Genomic DNA, 18,687 nt, shown 5'->3' with positions numbered 1-18,687 from the left:
CACCCTTCTAGTCCTTGAGGGTTTCCACTTTTTGTAGTCTAATTTGCACATTTCAGAGGCATAGTGGCAAAACCAGAAGAGGCCCCAGATGCCAAATGATGACCTTGACATGATTGTTCCTGCTGCACAAATTTTCAGACTAGATTACAACATGTAATCTATTGCATACCTCTCAAAAACAGCTCCATGTTCTAGATTACAACATGTAATCTAGAACATGGAGCTGTTTTTGAGAGGTATGCAATATGCAGTGGTTGGTAGGTTGTCTGCTACAGGAAACATGAAACAACTATACTTAAGTGTCTTTACTAGTTCCCACATGATTTGCTAGAAAAATGTTAATTCGGAGTTTCCAAGCCTTAAAGAATCTGCAGCCAGGTGCTGAAGGACTTCCTAAACCTATATGAGTCTGCCCAGTCACATATTTGAGGCCAGCCTTCCCCCCGCCCCCATTGTTAACAGGGAAGCTGCCAGATTGTGAATTGGATCCAGAGGTTTGGCTAGCTCTTTTCTCCAGTGTTGTTTTTTTTTTAGCTTATTTTTTTTGGTAGAGCATTTTAGAGGAGATGAGAGAGGAAGGACCTCAGTGCAGCTTACTGCTATATAAATCCACCTCAGAACTATTTAATGAAATGGCAGGACATGAGTATTTAAACATTTGCTCTGCTTATCAGGGTATACATCCTATGCTTAGGGATTTATACAATCTTGCACTGTCAAAAAACAGTGTTCCATAGTATTACAACAGCCCTCAAAGACTTTGATCCTGAGCATGTTTACTCAGAAGTAGTCATATTTCGTTCAGTGGCCCTTTCTTCCAAACAAGTGCGTGTAGTGTTGAAGGCTGAAGTATGTAAAACAATGTTCCATTCCCGGAGGCGCAGTGAGTGAAGCTGTTCTGATTTTAGCATTATTTAGGAAGAACAAGAGCTTTGAGTAGGATGAAGTCAAAGTTCCTTTTTTTTCCTGACCCTGTTCTTCCTATATTCAATATGCCATGCATATTTAAATCCTGCTTTGCACTTCTGTAGCTTCTTTCATGTGGGGAAAAAATCAAAGTGCTTTTCAAATATTCATGTCAGTTTCATCAAAAACACCTGTTTGCTTTAGTTCATTCCACTACAATGAGGTTAAGGGATCTGCCTGAGGTTACAATAGCAAAACACTACAGGCTCCTCTTTCTCCATTTCCCGCCTGCTGTGTACATAAAGTTAATCATTCTTTGAATTTAGTTAATCAAATATATCCAGTGGCTTGGATCCTATGCTATGCAACACTCAAAGAAGGAAGTTTGCATTCTACCCGCTCTTCCCACTTAAGCGTGCCATGCTGCCTTGTCCTCATGGATTGGTGGCTCTCGCGGAATGGCATGGATGAAGCTGTGGGGTGATGCTGAGGACTGAACAATGTCATTTTTAGCCCTCTTTTCTGATAACAGAACACCTTCTCTCAATTGAAGATGTAGGGCTTTTCTGCATTCTCATTTTCTTCACCTGTTACTTCGGGAGGGGGGTGTTTCTGTTCCACATGTGTTTTTCTCCCTCTGGTGGTCAATTCAACATTACACCACTTTATATCTGGTATAAAAACCTGCAGATGAGGGGTCCACAAACTTTTTGAGACTGTGGGTACCTTTGGAATTCTGATACCAGGTGGTGGACACATCCACAAAATGGCCACTGCAGGAGCAGAGCCACAAACAAGCAGAAGAAGCCCAACTACAAGAGACAAGAGGAGCAATTTTTAAAAATACACTGAGAAAAAAGGAGTATGAGTGAGAATGCAGTGGCAGTTGCTTCTGAAACAATGTTATTTTAATCTGTACAGCCAATCAGTTATCCAATGACCAATCAGAAGCCCTACTGGGAGGAGCCGCACCTCGTCCCCCCACTTTCTAAAATCACTTGGCAGGCACCAGGAAAGGTGTCAATGGTGTCAGAAGGTGCCATGGTGTCGATGGGCACCACGCTGGGGACCCAGCTGTAGGTACTTCTCATTCATCCCAGTTTAGGTTTATTTTAACTCTTACGGCTAATAATACATTCAGGCTGCAATCTTAAGGACATTTTCCTGGGAGTAAGCCTTATTAAATAACATGGGACTTCCTTCAGAGCAGAGAGTTGGATCACTCTCACAGGCTGCCAACAAAGCACTTACCTGTGGCAGTGCTCCATGTGATAGGCATAATATTTGTAAACCCATGCCAAGAGCTTGCAATCTGTTTCAGCTGTTGCTGCCAGAAATATGCAGAGCTGTTATTCAGAGGGGTTGGGGGATGCTCTCACATTTCTCAGTTTTGATCTGAAATAGCAAGATTTGATTTTGCTTCTCCCTTGTGAAAAAAAAATCCTTCATTTCTGCAACACTTTTTTGCTCACATGAAATGCTTCACATCAAATGTACATGTGACTATTTTATTGGTGCATCCACAAAATCAGCATTACCCATGCATTGGATATATAACTGACATATATCATAATATAAAATATCATAATAATATATAATATCATAATAAGACCCAACAAGCCCTCAGTTTGCAAGACCTGAGCAAGGCTGTTAAAGATAGGACGTTTTGGAGGACATTGATTCATAGGGCCGCCAGAAGCGACTTAATGGCACTTAACACACACACATATCATATGTATAAATTGTGTACAACATGTGTAAATGGTACAATGGGAGTTTTCACAATGAACAGTAAACTGGAGAACTGTAACAAATGAATACAAAAGAAATGCAAGGGGATATTCACACATCCCTTGCAGTCCCTTCACACAATTGAAGCAATATAGTATATTTGTGTGTATAATGTTATATTTGCCATTCAGAGTACTGCCACAGCACCCTTTTCAGAAGCCTTTATGTGGAGGCAACCATATTTAAACCCACCCTTAGTACCATCAAGGAAAAGCAGGAGCTGAAAGAAAGAGGTTAGAACTTGAGGCTCATTAGCAGAGAAATAATGCACAAATAATAAGCACCGACTGTTAGGATATGCTTGGCAGCAGAAGCAGTTATGAGAGTCAAGACTGTGTACAGACCATGCAGGTAGAGAGACAAATGGAATTATACCTGAAAACTCTGCCTCCTGAACACAGTTCATATGACTTCTTTTATATAAGTACTCCCAGTGATGAAAAGAGTTACTATTTGGATACAGTTTCTACATTCTCAAGCTCTGTGCCACTGTTTGACTGTGCTAATGTTAGGCTGTGTAGGGGCAAGGGTAGCAAAAGCAGTCCTCCCTGCATGCAACTGGCCTATGAAGGGATCTGATGACAGAATCCTGACTGAGTTCCTGCCATATGGCTGTGACTGTGGCGAGCTGGTGGGCAGAAAGACATTAAAGAGCAAATGATGTTTTGATGTGCTATGCACATTTTTTTTTAAAAAACTATGATATTTCTGTCATTTCATTTAACCACATTTGTTGGTGGTATTATGATCAGATGAACACAAGGATACTTTTAATGTTTCCACAATCTAGTTGGAGCAAATTGACTGACAAAACCAATTAACTTTTTTTAAAACATTATGAGACAGAGGAGGGGAAAACAAATGAAGCAGACTTCTGATATCTTCTGTGCCGTGTCTCAACAGAGCAAAATTTGTCAGCCATTAAAGGTAACAATGCTATTTCAGATTAAATCTGAAAATATGATATCAAATGCAGTGAATTATTCATTTTTATTAATGATTTAAAACTGTTCTGTCCCTAGGGCTGCCAGCTGTCCAGTGGGGGCGTCCCAAGAGAAAAATTAAAAAGCAAAGTAAAGCCTTGTCTACTTACAGGAAGTCCTCACCACAGAGTTCCAGGAGATTCCTAGAGCTATCCAGAAATGACAAAGGGTAGCTCTAGGAATTGCTGGAAAACATATGGCAAGAACTTCCTGTAAGTAGATGATGCCATATTTTGCTTTTTAATTTTTATTTTGGGATGCTGCCACCACAACCCCCCCCCCACTGGTTGTAGCATCATACTTTTGATGCTTGAAAAGCTTTCAAGGCAGCTGAATTGAGTGTGTAAGATCAGACACATTTCTCCAGGGATTCAAATGGTAATTGCTGCACATACCATCACATACCATCTACCTCTTTACAGGGGAAAAGACCCCAGTACTCTTAAAAATTCATTTGTATTGGTGCACTAAATCCCCAGCTGGGCCCATAGTCAAATATTTATATATGTAAAACCGATATTTTGAGGTATATTTGGGGTATATTTGGTGTCCCAAATATATCTGGGAATTTTTGGGGATACAAAAAAAATGATACTGAAAAATTCTAGACATATTCAGGACCAACCAGGAAGACTGGGAGCCAGCATTTGCAGGCTCCCAGGACAATTTCCTCTCCCCCCTTTTTTCTTTATTTCTGTGCCTTTTGGGGTTGTTATCGGCTTGCCAGGCTGCTTCCATCTATTTAAAGTCTGTCAGTTTTAAGATTCTTCAGTTTGACATTACTTCTGTTGGGCTTGAACTTCCACAGTGGTACTGGGGTCTGCTGGGCTTTTGCACATTGCCATTGGTTCTGCTGGGCTTGCAAAAGTGCACCCCCACCATCAGTTTCTTCTGTAGAGATTCTCTAGTTTGTAATAGATTCTGTTGGGCTTGCACTGCCACAGTGGCTGTGTGTTCTTCTGGGCTTCTGCACATTGCCATTGGTTCTTCTGGGCTCGCAAAAGTTGAATTTCCACTGCAGAGATTCTCTGGTTTGATTTTGGTTCCATTTGGCTTGGCACATCCGCTTGTGTTCCTACTAGAATTACTGGGTTCTACAATGATTCTGCTGGGCATGTTTTTTTGGTTCTTCCATGGGAGGCATTTGGCCAGTGATTGCTGCTTGGAGGCATGGCTTTTGCTCTGGAAGCAACTTGGAGCCCCCCCCCCCCCATAGGAAATAATCAAAGACTGCTGGGGGCATCCTGTTCAGGGGACCATAGAATTAGACCTCTTGGTCCAATTTATTTGAAACTTGGGGATTATTTAAAAGACAGGCATAAGCAGTTTCTCTTCCGTTTTTGTGCCTGTGCCTTTAAAAACACCTCACCCCCCCCAACCATCTGGAAATGTTCCCCATAGGGAATAATGGATCCAAAAAGTTTGGAAACCTGAAAAAAACTGAATCTGAATTCCATACAGGTATTTGGGAATATTGGGAATGCCAATATTTTTCAGATTCAATATACGTGAATCTGAAAAAAATACCAATTTGTTTTTGTACACCCCTACATGTAATGCCTGCCTGCTATGTGAAAAAAGCTCAAAGGTAATCCTTGTTAATTAGTCTGATTTGTGCCAAAGAATCTTATATCAGTGCAATGCATATATAAGCCTTGGTCTGGCAAGATAAACCCATGAGCAGGTACTTTTTAAAACATATGTTTCTATGCTCAAAATGTGGTTGTGTGTATTGGTGTAAAATGCCTGTTGACCATTGTTGTCCCAGTGTCACAGAACACTCTGGTAATGTGTCTCAGTAGCATTATGAAAGATTGCTACTCCTTGAAGAGGAAAATAAAGAGATAAGAGACATGCAAAGACTTCATGAGGACTCTGCAGGAGTCACACACTGGCACAGAATATGAAGAGAGGTGATCAGCCAGGTGCAGAAAGAACATAAAACCAAGATGAGCAGTGCCTGAACAGCTATCTTGGAACAATTAAAATATTTCAGCCTGTCTCTTTAACATCACAGATATAAGTTTTAGATCTAAGAAAAAAATGGTTTTGTCTATATCGATTTGATTGTATACTCAGATGCTGTAGTCTTTTGCTGTTCAACTGCATATTTTTACTTGTTTTATACCTTGATTTCTTATATACTTAAAGATAAAAAAAAAATCCCCCCCAAAAGAGTTATTTGGTGTTTGCATCCACAGACAGAGCTTTATGCTTAGGCTCACACTTATCAAAGTATAAAACAAAAGTAGGGAGACACCACTTAGCTAGAAATATCTCTAACAAGTAAAATCACACACACACACACACACAAATCTCCTACTTCCACGGAGGCTAAAATAAAGAGGGGATTCTGAATATGAATGGAGGGTTGGTATGCAGGTGATAAAACTGCAGTGCTTTTAGAAGACTGAGTAGAGTAATCCCTCTACATTAAAGGGAATATGTGGGATAAAGGTGAGAAGTGAACTCCTCATTGAGGTCTGTAGATGGGTTACACATGGAAGATCATTGCATGGTGAGCCTGAATCTCTGCAGAACCCTTGAATTCCCTCTAAACAACCTGCCTATGTGAAAGCATCCCATGGACAGGTGCTGGTGTGCAATGAAGCTGAGGTAACTTACGAAAAGTTAGGCAAGCCTTGAGGCTTTTGGATCTCACTGGTTGACAGGGAATTGCCAGGCTTATGACCAGCAATTCACCCCACTGAGTGATGCCTCAAGAGTATTGCCAGGGGTCCCCAGTCTTCAGGGAGGGAGGTAGTAAACCTATCTTTGCTTTGATTTTGCCTTGAAACCACCACCCAGCTTATAACATCTTGATCTACCTTAACAAACACTACTCCAATCACAAGTGGTTTGTTCTCTTGTTGGGTATCCTAAGACCTAGGTTTGCCAGCTCCAGGTTGTGAAATACCTGGAGATTTTGGGGGCAGGGCCTGAGGAGGGTGGGGTTTGGGGAGGGACTTCAATCCCATAGAGTTCAGTTGCCAAAGCGGCCATTTTCTCCAGGTGAGCTGATCTCTATCAGCTGGAGATCAGTTGTAATAGCAGGAGATCTCCAGCTAGTACCTGGAGGCTGGCAACCCTACTAAGAACCTAAAAGAAGAATCTGGCAGGCCCTGACTCTAAAGTAAGAGAAGGCTAACTTGAGACCAGACAAACTGAGTAAATCCCTCATTCACTATGGTTTTTTTAAAAAAACTCTGTGGGACCATTTGACCACATGCCCATTTCAACTTCTATTTGCATGCCCTCTGAAAGTCTGCCAAAATGGGTTTCCACAAGGAAACAAAGGTTTTGCAGGGGGGGGGGAGTTCTTGTTTCAGTTTAGCCCTAATTCATGCCTGGGCATGACAACTGAATAGTCAGTAGAGTTTGCAGTAGCCACATTGGTTTATAGCTAAATCAGAAACCAAAGGACACATCATAACTTTTATTAGAACCAACCAAAATAATGCAAACAGTATATAAGCTTTCAAGTAATTCAAATCTCTTCATTAGGCTGAATGTTCAAGGGGGAAGATGCCTTACACCTTTTAAAACAACTTACATGAAAAGCTGAACAGATATGCAGATTTGTCATCAGGTTTCATTTGACCTTCTGGGATGAAGAAACAAAAATGGAAATTTCCAGTTGAAAACATGAACACTAGCAGGTGATTACATGTTGAAGAGTTATTTGACCAAGGGCTGGTTTTTTGTATGTTTTGGAAATCATTAGAAAAGATGCTGACAACTATATTATGGCAACCTCACAGTATATTACCAAGGTGCCAGTTTGATCCTGAAATAGAATTTGAATTACATTTAGTTTTTCAGCATCCAAAACTAATACTGCGTATGAATTCTGCAAGAATAGATTCACATTGTATCTTACACATACAAATGTGTTTGCATACTTAAAGAAAAAAATTACTCTGAACACTCTCACATATATACACTTATATCAAATAACTGAGCAGTTATTTCATCCTATGTTATGTCTCATTTACTTCACACAATTAAATGCCTTATTCCCATGTGATCTGTCCTACATTTGCAATTTTCCACATCAACACAACCATTCATCAAGTGTCAAAAAAGTACAATAATATGAGCACCGTCTTACAGTTTATAACTATAACATTGGGGGGGGGGGGTTATAACATTTAAGCTGCAAGTCATTGTGGACATGTCTGATGTCTTAAACTGAACAGTTGCCAATTTGCTTAACATTTGTGTGTGTGTGTTAGTATCATCCAAACTTTGTGCCATCAGGAGATATGATCAATTGTTATTTTTGCTAAGCATGACCAGATAACTGAGTGTAGGACTTAGATTATAACACTGCATTAACAGGCCGGGAAATACCATTGGAACTGCAGTTAGAGCTTGTTGTACCTTGTATCTCAGAAGAAACAACAGATTTTCCCACCTTACACCCTCAAGATTGGATAGAACTATCCAATTGTGAGACAGATTGGGAGGTCTTTGGGGTCAGAAGATTCCCTCTGTTAGCATTCTGACACTAACTTGTTGCCAGCAACCTGGATTGCTTGATCAGGTTTTGTCCCTTTGACTTTTGTCCTCCCTCGCCTCCTCCTTCTCTTTTCTATTGTCTGCTTACCTGGCTAGTAACTCCAGCTTGCTCTTAACTATAAGAGAGTTTTCTGTGAATCACAATATTGGCATATTGGAGAAAACTGGGACTTCTTGTAAAAAGAAACAAGAAGAACCTAGGGTGGTATTTAGCAGAAATGGTTAGAGGTTATATACTGCAACACTATAAATTCTCCAAATTTTCAGATTATTTGTTTTTTCCAGTGTGGAACTAATCAGGGATTTTTGTCCTGATGGTTCTGACCAGTACTGAGTACTGGCACTTTTATTCAGGACTCTGCCAAATCCTGAGTAGGAACTGGTGGAAATCAGGGCTATTTTATATATGAGTACTGGCAATTTATCCCCCCCACACACACCCCACCCAAAAAAACCTGCAACTGATGTATTATAAATTTTCTATTGTTTCTTCATTATTTATTTTATTTTATTGGACTTCTATCTTGGCCTTTCTCAGCATAAACCAGGCTTGGGGCGTCTCACAACAATGTAAAAAAACATTTTATCAACATTAAAAACATACAACATGAATGCATAAATATTAATATAAAAATACATTTTAAAACTCAATGAATTTAAAAGGTGCCTAAATACAGTAAGAATATAGAAGAGCCCCATGGCACAGAATGGTAAGCTGCAGTACTGCAGTCAAAAGCTCTGCTCACGACCTGAGTTCGATCCCGACGGAAGTCGGTTTCAGGTAGCCGGCTTGAGGTTCTCAGCCTTCCATCCTTCCGAGGTCGGTAAAATGAGTACCCAGCTTGCTGAGGGTAAAGGGAAGATGACTGGGGAAGGCACTGGCAAACCAGCCTGTGAACACAGTCTGCCTAGTAAACGTCGGGATGTGACGTCACCCCCATGGGTCAGGAATGACCCGGTGCTTGCACAGGGGACCTTTACCTTTTAAATACAGTATAGGCAAGATCAGTTCCAGAGAGAACAAAAAACATGGTGACCTCACAGAACAAACAAGGGAATAACAGTATAGTAGGGTCCAGCAAGGAATAAGGGAAGGGAATGAGGAGGGGAAAGGAAGGGAAGAAAAGGAGGGGGAGGGAGGGGAGACTAGCCAGTGTAATCCGTCACTGTCCTCAACCATAGGCCTGGCCAAACATCTCTTTCTTACAGGACCTCATTCATCAACCATTTGCCACAACACCCAGTCCTGTCATTTCCCCTATACTACATGACTAACCTCAATGTGTGTATTGATAAAACACTGCAAAAAGCCAGTCTTGATGTGATTGTGCAGATCAGTCTATCAAGAGTCTATTTGCACTGTGCAAATGTGCACGAGCACACGCGGGTATCAGAAAAACAATATACAAAATCAGTCCTGATGGAATCCTAGGTCCAAACACATCAAGACTGATTTTGCTTGGGGTTATCAATGTACAATTGTAACACAGAGAAGGCACTAACAGCTGTATAAAACTGCATATGGGGCAAGTCCAGAATTATGTTGGACATTCTCATTGTTAAACCAGAATTAAGTAGAAGCAGAATTCAGCACAGAGATCTCCTAGAACCATAAAGGAAAGGCATAGAGGAAATCCACTCAACTCCAGCTATATATTTCTTTCCACTCAATTGCATCTTCATTTATAATAGTGCCTCTTTTAATTAAACTTCACAGTTGCCTCACTGATCAAAGCCTTTTCCAAACTGAGACTTCTAGCTTGAAGGACTGTACCACCAAGAATGGAGGGGGGTGAGAATACATTTGCACATATCTAGAACATCACTTATATCAGATTAGCAATGGCTTCAGAAACTATAATCTGAAGTATGCATTAGTATATTTTTTTTAAATAACTTTGAACATGCATTCACCCAATCACTGTGAGAGCAGTCAAAATAATATATTTCAGGGGTCCCCAAACTTTTTGACCCTCTGGAATTCTGACACAACATGATGAGCACAGCCACAAAATAGCTGCTGCTGCTTACCTTCAATCACACAGTGAACAGTTTTGTGCTGTGGTGGCAGCTGCAGCTAAAGCAATGTATTTAAAAATCTACACAGCCAATCAAATCCCCAGCAGCCAATGGACAACAGGCTGCCCAGCCCCACCCACTTTTCCAAAACTCTTGGCAGGTACCAGGTATGGTGGTGGTGGCTGCCATGGTGTCCACAGGTACCAAGTAGGGGTGGTTTTAACAACTATTTTTTCCTTTTGCTGTCTCCCTGATGTATGTTTCCATCCTAAGATCACCATCAGGATTTTGGTCACAGAAAGTGACACCCTGGCTTTAATATCTAAGTTTCATTTTAAACCCGTGCAAGCAGTTTATTCTTCTTAAGGTTTCTAGATCATTGTATTCTGTGCCATCATATAGAGCAGTACCATCTACAATATGTCCTTCTGTGAGACAGAATGGGAAAACATGAGTTTTCTGTCGAGGACTTCCCTATAGCAAAGGGGAAAATGAGTGGATTTGCTCGTTACCAGGAATAACCCAACCTTGGATGGTATGTTGGCAAGATAGGTAAGGGATGAGCCTCCAAGAAAGGATGGGATTTAAGCATGCATTGGAGATGTACATCTGTCTTTGTGTATCTAATCTTTTCTCTTCTAAATTACATTATTTTGGAATAAGCTGTGGTTGCTCTATATTGAGAGAAGAAACTGCTGCACATTCTGAGAGGCATTTTTTAATAATAAATAATAATTGTTTATTGGTTGAGAAATGATTTTTTTAATTACCAGAGGAAGTCCAAGAATATGGATGAAGTTCAGAAGAAAGATTCAATTGAATGCTAGATAATCACTGGGCTTTAATATAAGGCTCTGTCCTTGATTACTGTTAGCAAGAACATTCACTGATACCATTAGTGGTAAAAGTAAGATGGTTCAGGATGGTATAGAGTACTAAAATGGCTGAAGCAATACCTCCCACCTTTGGCTTTGACTTCTCCAGGAGAGGCAGTACCAGTAACAAACCGATGTTACTTTCACCTCTGCGTGAAATACCAGCAGCAGATGTTGGAAAAGTAGACTTTGTTGTACAGCAAGCGGATGTGAAAAGGTTATTGTTGATGTTTCAGAAATGTTATTATCAATGTTTTATGTATTTATTTAATAATTTATACCCCACTTTCTCCTCAAATGAGGGCCAAGGTGGCTTACAATACACCACCCCGCAACAACAACTAAAACCAACCAGGAGGAAGGAGGGAATGAAGACCAGATGCCTCTTTCTCTATCTGCCAGATGTTTTGCTCTTTGGCATGTACCTCAGGGCACACCTAGACCTTAAGTACTTGCTGGGAGTAAATTCAGCCAGATGTAGTTTAGTTGCTTCTAGATAGCCAGCAGACTCTTCCTTGCTTCTTTCCAGTAGAACAATAAAGAGAGAATTACTTTTCTGTTTCTCATTTCCAAATATCTAGTGCTTTTTTGCTCATGGAGATACACGATATCAGTTAGATCATAGATAAGTTAGAAGGGTCAGTTGAACCCAATGTACACAAGTACAAATCTAGATTCAATTAAGATATATTGGGCATATTACAAGAGGAACTCAGCTTACCTGTGACATCAAACCAAACCAAACGGTGGCATCAAGAGTGGTGGAGAGAATGAAAATTAGAAGACTGGCTAGAAGAACACTACAACAGTAAGGGGGGCAAGACAACAATTGGAGCACCCAACCAATCAGAATGATCAGTAAAAGCAATGCCCTACCTTGAAGCGCGCAACAGCTTCTCTATAAAAGGAAGTCAGTGAAGATGAGGGCTGGTGTATGCCAGGAGGAATTAGTCTGGCCAATCATGACTTGGGCAGGGAATCATATTCATATAATATGCCCCATTCCTGTTCTCATCACTTGCTGTTTGGATATGCTCAACCTGTCTAACCACTTTTCACTAGCAATGTGGAACTGGCTTCTTGCTTTGGATCCAAAGAGGATTTTTTTTCTGATTGGCTCCTGAAAGGGCTTTTTTGTTTTGTTTGCACACTGCTAAGTTATGCTTTTTTGTTGTTTTTGTTTTGAGCTGGATAAACCCTAACTAAGAAGGCTAGAACAGGGTGGGTTTTTGCTTAAGTTGAGACATCTATAGATGGGAGTGGTAGCAGTGGCAGACCTATATTTTTGGAACCCTGAAGCTTAAACTGTTATGGGGGGCCCTTCACAACCAGCAACAATAGAACAACATCCAACAAGGTCCAAAGGGCCTTGCTGCCCTTGCAAGGACCTTGAGGCTCAAATGGTGGAGAATGGGGTGGTGGTATAGTCCTTGAGAATGGGCCATACAGTGAACCCCTTCCCACCAGCAACAAGGTCTGGGTAACCACTGTTGTCTTCTTCAGTGGGGTTGTTCTATGGCTGATATATTAGTTCATTCTCTAATAAAGTGATAGAAGGTCATTAGAGGAAGCTTGTTAAGATAAAGAGGTGAAAATCTGATTTTGGTGTTAAAATGCACAAGTGAGACGAGTGCAGCCTGAATCGAGAATTCAACTGTATTTTTATCGTTCCAATTGGCTCTAGCCTAAAGGCTGAGCTATAAAACTATTAAGCTGTGCACCAATGAAGGATTCGAGGATCCAGATGCCAAAATGTAGGCTATGAATATCTTCTGGTGAGCTCAACGAGCCCATATAGCTGGGGGTTCTGGAGCTGCAAGCCAAGAAAATTTTGAAATTTGACCAATTACAGGGACACTTTGAGGCCATATGAAGTGGGTATTAGAGCATATTCTTTTTTATTTATTTATTTAAATTTTATTGGATTTTATAATACAAATTTCCCATATTAACAAACAACAATAATGGTAACATGTAATTCTAAATCCTAACTAGATGTTGTTGTAATTTCTTATATACTTTATAAACTACCAAATAACGGAAAAATTTTTGACTTCCCCATCACCTCTGTCCGCCTCTTAATAAAGTATTCTAACCCATCGTAATTGGTCTGATCTTCTTATATCTCAGTTAAATTTCATATAACATATTCTATTAGTATAATTAATTATAGTTCTTAATAGTCAAAATATGACTACAAAATATTTGTTGGTGGCTTGTTTATTAGAGAGATTTCTATACTGCCTCTCCACCAAAGTGGAGCATATTCTAAGGTCAATATTTAGTACTTCATCCCATTGGCTTATGATTCTATCACTAAAATAGCCTTATTTTAATAACAAACACTTTAAAAAACTCCACTGATTTTGTTGAAAAATTCACTCATAAAAAAAAAAAAAGTTGATTCAGGGCCCCTCCAGGATTAGGGCCCCTGAAGCTTAAGCTTCATTAGTTTCATAGTAGATCCACCACTGAGTGGTAGTTTCCCACATGATGTCTGACCAGGCGGTGGCATTGGGGAGGGGCTGGGTCCCCTCAGAGCCAGGTCTGCACTATTTGTTCTCTAATTCTGACCACACTGGGTTGATGGTAGTGGAGGCTCAGTTCTTCTTGCCATTACTATTTTGCTATAGGGGAAAGCAAAAAAAAAAAAAAAAATAAGTGCAGCAAAAATACCAAGCTGGCTTGAAGCTGTGGGATTGCCTATAGCACTTGCATATCCTTGGGCAGCCTGGTTGATAGATTAATCCATAATAAGGGATGGGAGGTTTAATATTTACGCGGATTATCTGTTAGTCAATAAACCCAGCTTAATCCAATTTTTGGAGTGTGGCATGTTCATTTCAAGGATGTATGACAAAGTTACCAACTTACATTTTCTAGTATAGAACACTATAGATGTATCTAGGTATCTAAAAATACACTCACAATTGTTCTGTCGTCAGATTTCTTCAGCAATCAAGGTATCTTGCTTTGAAGGATTTCCATATTTTTTGTTTTCTATCTGTTGTGGAAGCACCCTAACACTGTTAATAAATTCAGGAAAGAATCAGTGAGGCACAAGCATGTTTATATGTATGATTTATTTAATAAGTTTACATTTCATCTTTCTGTGACATTTAGCTAGCTGAACTTCAGTTTTTTATGTCAGTATTTTATATAACTCACAAAGTAATGAAACTACTAATATTGTGTGTGTTTCATGTCTTGCCATTTGTGCGAATGCCCTTTAAGTCTGTGTTCTCTTTTAAAGCAACTAAAGGTGTCGGGCAGTTCTTGAACAATGGCAAGGTGTCCCAGGAGAGGGGAGAGGATTTCATTTTCCATATAGATACTCATTTTTATGAGATGGTGCTCATCAATAGTCATCTAATTTCTTTTAGACTACCGATTAATCCTCCTAGAGATCAAAACGATTGGCAACTTGGAATAGTTTTGCTCCCAGTGGAACAGAAGAGCCCGATAAAGGCAGGGGAAAGAGAAAAAAAGATGACTTAACTGTCCTGGGGGATTGGAATACTAAGATTAGTGAAGATACGTAGGAGGAATAGAAATTCACATATGCCTGTTCAAGAAAAAAAAATGAATGACATTTTTGCAGTGCCTTATCCTTGCATTTTGGCGGCACAGCTCTGAGAAATCTCTGCAGTTGCCTATAAATCTGTAATATCTTAATATCAGCACATATTGATAGGTGAAGCCAATCAACAGTCTGTGGTAATCTCTGTATGAACCACATACACATTACTCATATTTATCAATAGTATTTTGGAACACATGGCCCCAAAGATTTCTGGAGCCATGGACTGCTAAGAGTAATCATATTGTTTCAAGGAGAGAACCAAGAAATTCCTCTGCAAAAAAAAGAAAGTGAAAAAGAAAAGGTACATATACTGCCCATATTAATATCGAAGCTTCTTTGGTTGCTTGAAGACATTAGATGTATCCAAGCAGTAGTAAAATAACTTCATGTATTCTAGTAATGCTGGCTACTTATTCCTCTAGTTTGATGCTGCAAATTGTTCTCATATAGGTCTGGCAAGTTATGTGTGGCATATAGTGTGGAGAAAATAGTGGAAGTACAGATTTTATATTATACCACATTCTGAAATTATTGTAATAGTGTGAAGGAAAAACATGCCAGAGTTGCTTTTTCACTGTGAAGATTGCTAACACCTAAGAGAAACATTGCAGATTCCTAAAAGGAGATGTACACCTGCAGACGTCCCTGATATCTAGAGTGTGCAGCAGGGTATGCAGAGTCTTTCTCAGAGAAACAGTAGGAGGTTGGCATGAAAACCCCATAAACTTCCCCAAACAAGAACTACATGTTTCCCTCATTTCAACAAGCAATATGTGTGTGTGTGTGTGTAAAGTGCCGTCAAGTCGCAGCTGACTTATGGCGACCCCTTTTGGGGTTTTCATGGCAAGAGACTAACAGAGGTGGTTTGCCAGTGCCTTCCTCTGCACAGCAACCCTGGTATTCCTTGGCGGTCTCCCATCCAAATACTAACCAGGGCTGACCCTGCTTAGCTTCTGAGATCTGACCAGATCAGGCTAGCCTGGGCCATCCAGGTCAGGGCTAACAAGCAATATAGAGGGCAGTAAACAGTCACCATGCCTGGGTATGTGAGTGCAATGAGCAGGAAGCAAACAACACTTCCATGCAACTTGTGCATGGAGCCACCAGGCAGAACAATCCCATCCAAATATTTGCTAGCATCGAGGCTGAGAGTGTGTGAATGCTCCAAGGTCACCCAGCAAGTTTCAATAGCAGAGTGGGGATTCAAACCTGGGTTTCCCAGATCCTAGTCCAACACTTTAACCACTACACCACACTGGCTCTCACAACACAATAGCATATAATTATTATGGTATTGCGGTGTGCTATGCCAAGAATCCCAGAAGTGGCTTGGTCTACTTGCGCCTGATATGAAAAGTCAGGACTCTTAGTTGTTCCTGCACAACTAATCACAAACATCATGAGCATTGACTCCTAAACATCCCCATCCCTCAAATAATAGCTGCACTATCAAGTGTAGCCTACCAGTGCCATCCTAAACAGAGTTGCACACATCTAAATCCATTGACTTAAATAGTTTTAGAAGGGTACAACACTGCTTAGGATGACACTGTACCTATCTTAGTTCAAAAGTGATATATAGAGTGTTTCGATATTAATTGGGTCTGCAGTTTTGGGAAGAAAATATGATCTACATCAGTTATTGTTGTTTTTAAGTATATCCTAGAATAAAATTCCTACACATTTTTCACTTGCTAATTTTTTTGTCCTTTTTTTCTTAACCAAGAAATAAATAGTTGTTTTGAAAACTGTGTCTCAAATCAAACAACACAATATACCATGGCTAAGGAAATTTAACTATGTTATAGCTCATAACTATAGCCACTGTTATGAATACTTCTCTGTTTTGGAATGCAGAAGTTGTAGAAAATGAAAGTAGGTCCTTCAAATCAGAAGAGGTAAATGATAGAAAAATGGGTTCCTAATTATTCTGTGCTGTGGAAGTGTAGAGGGAATTGATATTTCTCCGAATTCCTGGTACCCGGGAAGATTATTTTAAAGAAAAAATTAGGTTGGATACTCTCAATTATTTTGGAATTGTCAGAGTAGGGCTGTCAATTCGGTTCGGCCCAAACTGAAAATCAGCCGAATTTCCCATGATTCGGTGGTTTTTAGTTCGGGAGGAACCGAACTCAAAACTGGCGGGCAACCGGGGGGCCCGAATTCAGCGAGTTCGGGAGTTCGCGAATAAATTTGGCAAATTCGGCCGTCAGTAAGCAGCATAACCGTCAGTAAGCAGCATTCTCCTCCCCCGGCCAATCGGTGGGCAAGCTGGGTCTTCTTCTGGCCAATCAGTCAGGATTGAGTACTGGAGGAATCAGCTGATGTGCGGCCCGGCCAGGGAGAGAGAGAGAGAGAGCGAAATCCTCGTGTGTGTGTGTGTGGGGTGCTTGTGCACATTTGCTCCTTTCTGTGGCTGCAGGGGGCGTATTTTTTGGGGTACAGACACAAAACTTTTAGTGGAGCTTCAGATGAAGCTTCTTAAGATACCCCCCAAGTTTTGTAAACATTGGGTCAGGGGGTCCCGAGATATGGGCTCCCCCCTTTTCTTTCCATGGCTGCAGGGGGCGCATTTTGGGGGGTACAACCCCCAAACTTTTAGTGGAGCTTCAGATGAAGCTTCTTAAGATGCCCCCCCCCCAAGTTCTGTAAACATTGGGTCAGGGGGTCTCGAGATATGGGCTCTCCCCCTTTTCCCTCCCCCCTTTTCCCATTTATGTGGCTGCAGGGGGGCTTTTTTGGGGATATAGCCCCCAAACTTTTAGCATAGCTTCAGACAGTTATTCTTAAGATACCACCCAAGTTTTGTAAAGATGGGTTCAGTGGGGGCAGAAATATCGCCTCCCCCCTTTTCTCTTTCCATGGCTGCAGGGGGCGCATTTTTGGGGGTGCAGATCCCAAACTTTGAGCTGAGTTTCAGACCAGTGTTCTTAAGAGACCACCCAAGTTTTGTGAACATTGGGTCAGGGGGTCCCAAGATATGGGCTTTCCCCTTTCCCCTTTCCCCTTTTCCCTATTGGGATGAATGGATCAGCGAGCCGATCCTGTGTGCATCTTCTCCAGAGCAAAACGTCCCGTGCCTAATTGGAATCATCTTGGATTACAAGTCCTCCCCAGCCCCTCCTGATGGAACAGAAGACAGCCACAGTAAGACCCCTTTGGGGGCTTTAATCTATAATTTTTCTCCTGTGTATGTGTGTGTGTGGGGGGGGAAGCAGAGTCTGTGTGTGTGTGGGGAGGGAGCAGTTTCTGTGGGTGGGGGGGAAGCCAAAGGGGGCTTTGTCAGTTCTGCCTGGGGTGTGTGTTCCCCCTCGAGTCTCTCGCTCCCTGGTTTGAGGGGGGAGGTTTCAGTTGTGTGTCTTCTGGTTTTTCCCTGTTGCAAAGGTGTTGTTTTACAAGGTTGAGTTGCTTTGCAAACTGTTGTCGGGGCTGGGAGCTTTGTGCGTGGGCGGCAAGCTCTGCTGAGAGATGCACATTAAGGGTGGGGGGACCCCTTTCAGGGCCCATATCTCAGCCCCCCCTGACCCAATCTTTACAAAACTTGGGGAGTCTTTCAATAAACGTCCCTTGAAGCTCTGCTGAAAGTTTGGGACCTCTAACCCCAAAAATGCCCCCCCAGAGCCACGGAAAGGCGCGATTGTGTTTTTAATGGCTTTATTCGGCCGAATTTTTTTTCTGAACTTTGAATTCCCGCCGAATTGAACGGATCCGAAGTGGGGGAGTTCGGACTTCAGCACATCCCGAATCTAAATGGGCCGAATTCAGCCGAATCCGAACTATACCGAATTTTTTTAAATTCAACAGCCCTATGTCAGAGGTTCATAGTGTTTCCTATAGAATAGTGTATTTATTAGTTGCCATTCTTAATTCAATATTTGCTATTATATCATGGCAGTCTCTCTCTGCTCTTTTAGCTTAGCTAAGGGAGTGTGAAAAAATAAAAAAAAACCTATTAGGTAAATTGCAAAACAAACAAGCAGACTTCTTTATTAATAAATTTGTTTCATTT

This window comes from Euleptes europaea, chromosome 9 (genome assembly GCF_029931775.1).
Source record: "Euleptes europaea isolate rEulEur1 chromosome 9, rEulEur1.hap1, whole genome shotgun sequence".
NCBI classification, from domain to species: domain Eukaryota; kingdom Metazoa; phylum Chordata; class Lepidosauria; order Squamata; family Sphaerodactylidae; genus Euleptes; species Euleptes europaea.
Note: the sequence above shows the minus strand (reverse complement) of the source record.